Source organism: Apium graveolens, chromosome 8 (genome assembly GCF_009905375.1).
Source record: "Apium graveolens cultivar Ventura chromosome 8, ASM990537v1, whole genome shotgun sequence".
NCBI lineage: Eukaryota > Viridiplantae > Streptophyta > Magnoliopsida > Apiales > Apiaceae > Apium > Apium graveolens.
Window position 1 is genome coordinate 205,553,588 of NC_133654.1, and position 6,302 is coordinate 205,559,889.

The 6,302-nt window shown below is 36.4% G+C and overlaps 1 non-coding gene across 1 annotated transcript; it reads right to left on the minus strand.

Annotated features, from left to right (window-relative positions):
- Nucleotides 1–5,884: 5,884 nt before the first annotated feature.
- Nucleotides 5,885–5,991, minus strand: LOC141681697 (small nucleolar RNA R71). Its single transcript, XR_012559123.1, has one exon. It is a non-coding gene; the product is annotated as a small nucleolar RNA R71 (small nucleolar RNA).
- Between the last annotated feature and the right edge of the window lie 311 nt (nucleotides 5,992–6,302).

Consider the following 6,302-nt stretch of genomic DNA (forward strand, 5'->3'; position numbering starts at 1 on the left):
GAGTTACTTCTGCATTTTTCTTCTCATTATCTTCATCGGCAATTTCTTGTTTGATAATCAACTCTTCTTTACTGAAGTTAACTTCACATGCCTTGAACATAGGTGAACCAACCATTTTCAACATTGCTGGAACATTTTCATTTTTTGTTGCTTTTTCTTTGTCACCTATATTTTTCTTCTTGTTGTTCAAGGCATCATAATCAAGTCCAATAACAATATTTGCACATGGCTTGTTTTTCTCATGGTATTGTCCAACTAACTCAGATGCATTCTAGAAGGACTTCAGATTCACTTCATTCTTTTCCAGCCTCTCCTCTAACACTGCTTCAATATCACTTGCACACTTGAGCTTGTTCTTCAGATATACATTCTCTTGTCTTACAGCTTCAAGCTCTACCAACAACAATTCAACTTCTTGTTTCTCATTTTCAAGCTTCTCATTTATCTTTGTCAGTCTGCTAATCTCTTCATTAGCAGCAACCATACTTGTATGAATGTGAAACATTTCTGTGCTTATATTTTCATACTTGGTGGTTGATTAGGAGCTGATATTGATAGTGACTCTATCAATATCAGCTGTAAGCCACTATCCACGAAAACTTTTTCTTTCTCAGGCTCAGTGTACTTAGAAGGGTCTTTAGGAGCATAATGAGCTGGGATGACCACGTCTCCATCTGTGAATTCCTCAACTCTAACCATAGGAGTGAAGGGCCCATTTTTGAGAATCTGAATGTAGAGTGGATTGGCCATCCTTATAAACAGCAACATTTTCCTCTTCCACATAGTGTAGTTAGTTTTATCAAAGGTAGGAATTTTGATGCTACAGATTTTCTGTGTATTCATTCTTCCAAGATCTTGAATCTGTTTACTTTCATATTTTGCTCTGATACCACTTGTTAGGTAATGAATTACATACATGGGGGGGGGGGGTGAAGGTGTTTTTATATTTTTCTGCTTTTCTTGAAATATTTATGGTTGTGAACAAAGTAAATCATATCTTGTAGTAAGATGTGTTAAGACTGAAATTAAACATACAACAATGAATAACACAGATCTTTCAAAACTCACTTAATTTTATATTAAAACTAAGAATGTTTTGCTACAAAATTTCTAGGCTCTTTGTTGATAAAAAGCTTAGCTTCAATCTTGAGAAAATACAAGAATTTCCTGATCTAATAGTTACAACTAACAAAGGACCAGTGTTAACTTTATATGATAGTTAACTACTGGTTTACACAGTGTACAATAAGAGATGCTATTCACTTTAGTAATCTGTCACTTATCATTCCATATTAGGAAAAGTATATCTTCCATTTCTGGCTTAGCATATCTTTGCTTACTGTGTCAACTTTGACCTTCCTTTGTTAGTTAATCTTCACCCTTGATCTTGCACACTCTTCAAGCTGCTTTTTGTAGACTTGTCAATCCAACTGGTTGGATTGTTTGTTGATTGTTAATTTTTGGATATTGAACTGGTCTGTAATTTATACTTTGAGATTTTACCTCGATATCTCTAGTTAGGCATATAGAGATCTTGACATCTCGATAAGTATATTCACTTATCGAGATCTCTAATACTCCATAGTTGATTTGACTTGTAGAGGTCTCTGAGTTCTCTATAAGAGAATTTAGCTTGTCGAGATCTCTCATCTTCATATCTTCACTTTGGCTTATCGATATCTCTGAGTTCTCTTGTGACTTATTGACTTGTCGATAACTCAGAGTTCTCTAGTTAAATTTGACTTGTCCATTACTCAGAGTTCTCTGGTAAATTTTGACTTGTCGATATCTCTAAGTTCTCTAGTGAAATTTGACTTGTCAATAAACTCAGAGTTCTCTAGTGAATTTTGACTTGTCGATAACTCTGACTTCTCTAGTGAGGAAATGACTTGTCGATATCTCCATTCTTCATGTCTTCAATTTGGCTTGTCGATATCTCTGAGTTCTCTAGTAGCTTTCCTGAGTTCTCTATAAGTCATTCCAGAGTTCTCGAATGACTTCTCTATAACTCTAAATCTGTGAATTTTAGAGATCTTGACTTAGAACATTTTCTCAAAACAAATTTATTCAACTCCAAGCTTCTTCATAATTCTTCTGAGGCATGATCTTCTTGATCTTCTTCCAGATAGAATTCTTAGGCTTGATACTATTTATAGAAAAAGACTCCAGTATGCTCTTAGACATTTTTACAGACTTTAAATGTTGCAATACAAAATACAAACTAAGATAACAATACAACTTACATAGGGTTATCGATTTGACTTATTCTTGTTATTGTATAGGCATGTCTTGCTCAACACTTAGTTTCAGAAAAACTATCGAACCTTGATAATCTCTATAATCTCTTATATAATCTCTCCCCCTTAGTTGAGTAATCCTTTAAAATGTCTCAGAATGGAATCTTAGGATCAAACAATCAAGTGAAGAGATTATATGTTGTAACTATGTCTCACAGTGCAAGTGTGTGACTTCTATTTAGTGATCCCGTGTCTTGTTTCACTCCACTCTACACTCAAGTGTTTGTCACTCATTTTCACTGTGTGTCACTCACTCAAAGCTCCAAACATCCAAGTGTACCTGCGAGAAAATCCTTTTCATAGAAAAATTGCCTTCCACCTTCAAGATTGGAAACTCTCAGTCAAGAGATTCAAAAATGTTCCTTCTGAGATGGGAAATTAAGATTTTTATAAGTGATAGAATTCCTAATATCCCTCAACTTCCATGAAGAAGTATACCTCATAAACTCGTCAGATAATAGCTGAGTCCTTATTTACGAGCTACAATTTTGACAAAGTCAAACTCATTTCCAGATTTGAATTCTGGGAAGATAACCAATGATCAATGATATTCCATTAGGGATCAAATATTTCTTTTAAAGTCTGTGAAGACTTGTAATATTCAATGAACCATCAAGGTCCAGAATCATAACCCAATCCATAGATCAAAGTTAACATTCCAAGATCATAAGTTCTCATTCAATATTAGAGATAATGAGCAGAAACATGATCCAGGATTTCAACCATTATCATTGACCTTGATATGGTTTAACAACAATTGCTGCGTCAATACCTTCCTTGTGTGTGTGAATCTTACATGTGCATTGGAAGTATTTTAATCAAGGGGTAGTGACTCTTATACAGATGCCCTGGCTGACAAGAGAATTTTCTATAGATAACATTCTATTGGGAGAATGCACCTAGTAAATGTTTATATGCCTTTTTAGCTCTATATCCTTTTGAGAGAATAAAGATGGGCTTACAGATGTCTCAGGTAAGAGATACTTGTTAGGAAATGAATAACACACAGGGGGTGAATGTGTTTTTATGTTTTTGAGCTTTTCTTGAATATTTTTGGTTGAACAAAGTAAATTTAATCTTGTAGAGATGGTGTGTTACTGCAGTAAATAAACATGCAATAAACAAGAACATAATCTTTTCAAAACTCACTTAATTTTTATATTAAAAATCAAGAATGTTTTGCTACAAAATTTCTAGGCTCTTTATTTAAAGAGCTTAGCTTCTTCTTGAGAGAGTTACAAGATTTATATCTAAATTGTTACAACTTACTTAAGGACCAGTTTTAACTTTATAATTCAGTTAACTGCTAGTTTACACAGTGTACAATAAGACATGTTATTAGCTTTTCTAAATTGTCACTTGTCATTTCTATTTATAGAAAAGTAACTCTTCCAATTCTGGCTAGCATATCTTTAGCATCCGGTGATTATCTTGATCCTCCTTTGTCAGTTAATCTTCACCATTGATCTTGCACATTCTTCAAGCTGCTGATAAGTGGCATTTTATACCACTTAGAACGTCTTATAATGGCTTGAATTGATGTCTTAAAATCAGGTATTTTGTGTATTTGATGCGTTTTTCTAGTGTTTTTGCATTTCAAGGTATAACTTGCGTATGTAGGAAGAATTCATCAGAAATAAGCCTAGGGAAGTGTGTGGCATTGGTTGCGGAAAGTTGGGGCAGAACGCAGCAAAATCAGGAGCAGAACTCAGAAATTTCCAGAAGGTGCTTGGGCGCCCGCTCAGGATGCTGGGGCGAGCGCCTGGGAGCTTGGGTGCCCGCTCAGGAATTTGGGGCGGCCGCTCAGGGAAGAAAATTTTAATATTGAATTTTATAATCCTTATTCTGATGGACTTCTGAGACGGCTGGTTCTTGTGGGCTTCTATATAAGTAGTTCTCAGAGACGTTTCACATAAGGGTGGTATCAAGCAAGGAGCAAGGAGAGAAGGAAGAAGACCGTTTTAGCACATCGCAACGAAGAAGAGGAATCATACGTTTTCTTGTGATTCTTTTATTCGTTGTATCAGTGGATGCTAGTTTTCTTTACTTTAACCTTATTACTCTTGTGACATACTCTGGTTTAAATAAGTATTTTTATTAGTTTATATTATGTGTATTATCATGTTTTCATATGAACCCATGGTGATGATGAGTTCTATCATGGGCTAATCATGATCATGGGGTCATAACGGATTTACTATGGATTTCTTTAGTTAGTTGTTTAATATCTTAGTGTGTGATGATTGTATGATATCTAGCATAGGTTGTGCTTATTCGTCTTATGTGCGTCGCGAACATATAAGATAGTCTGTTAATCTCCTGTGAAGCGACGGTGGATCTTGAGGGTTAGAACTTGCCATGCTAGCATAGGTTCATGTATGTGTATGCATAATTAGTGGGTAACTCTAACCGTTTTACTTGCCCTGTGTAATCATAAAGAACAACTTGTGCTTAAATCATTATGTTGTCAAATTCTGTAGACATATAGGGTCTCAACATAGTTGATGCCTATTCAACTTCTATCTTGATTGTAGATGTTTGGTAGATTGGTATTAGTACAACGAAAGTTGGCTTTTATCAGTTTCGTGTTGTTCGATTAATATCATCACCGTTACATGCTAAGGGTAATAACGATAACTATTGAATGAAGTAGTAATGAAGTTATGATCTCATGTGTGTTTAATATTGTTAATTCAAGTGTCAATTAAGTGTTTAATTCTCGTAGTTAATTGTAGTTAATAATTAGTTAATCAAATTTAAGTGTTATTATCTTGACATTGAGAAGTAATCATCCATTGGTGAGTAAGCGCTAATTGAACATAATTAGTCTGAGTCTCTGTGGGAACGAACTAGAATTTATTCTATATTACTTGCGAACGCGTATACTTGTGTGAATTATTGGCGCGTGTTTTCGCCCTAACAAGTTTTTGGCGCCGTTGCCGGGGACTTGGCGTATCTGTTTAGTTTATGTACTTGCCATTAGTGGTCAGTAGGACTCATTGATTAAGACGTGTTACTTATTGTTTCCGGTTGTGTTTCAGGTACTCTAGTGAGTGTTTATGCAAACACGTTCTCGCACTCGCAAGAGAACTTTAGATACGGTTGAGGAGACAGACTCAGTTCTTGATATTCCGGAGAAGATAGATTTTGAAGATTCAGATAAAGAGAGTGAGCAGCAAGAACCAATAATCATGGGTGATTGTATAGTTTCAGCAGCAGATCCAGCTCTTATGGACTTTTCTCGGCCTAAAATTGATGACATTCAGTCAAGCATCCTTCATCCGGCTATTCAGGCTAATACTTTTGAAATCAAGCCGGGCACTATTCAGATGGTGCATAATTCTGTTTCTTTCGGAGGTGCTGTGACTGAAGACCCCAACATGCATATCAGGAATTTTGTCGAGATCTGTAGTATTTTCAAATATAATGGTGTGATTGATGAGGATATCAAGCTGAGGCTTTTCCCATTCTCTCTGAGGGATAAAGCTAAGGACTGGTTACATTCTGAACCAGCTGGGTCCATCACTACTTGGCAAGATCTTGCGCAAACGTTTCTGGTGAAGTTCTATCCAATGGCGATGACTGCAGCTATGAGGAATGCTCTTACTTAGTTTGCGCAGCAACAAATAGAATCTATGTGCGAAGCTTGGGAGTGCTACAAGGAGATGTTGAGAAAGTGTCCACATCATGGTATGCCGGACTGGATGGTGATCACTGGTTTCTTTAATTGTTTGGGGGCCCAATCTCGGCCCATGCTCGATGCAGCAGCTGGAGGCGCCTTGTGGGCCAAAAGCTATATTGAGGCTTATAATCTTATTGAAACTATGGCTGCAAATGAGCATCAAAACCCAACTCAAAGGATGATGCCTGGGAAGGTAGCGGGTATTCTGGAAGTCGATGCAGCTACAGCTATTGCAGCGCAGCTCCAAGCGTTATCTTTGAAGGTCGATTCTTTAGCCAACTACAGAGTCAATCTGATAGCTATGGTCTGTGAGCTTTGTGCAG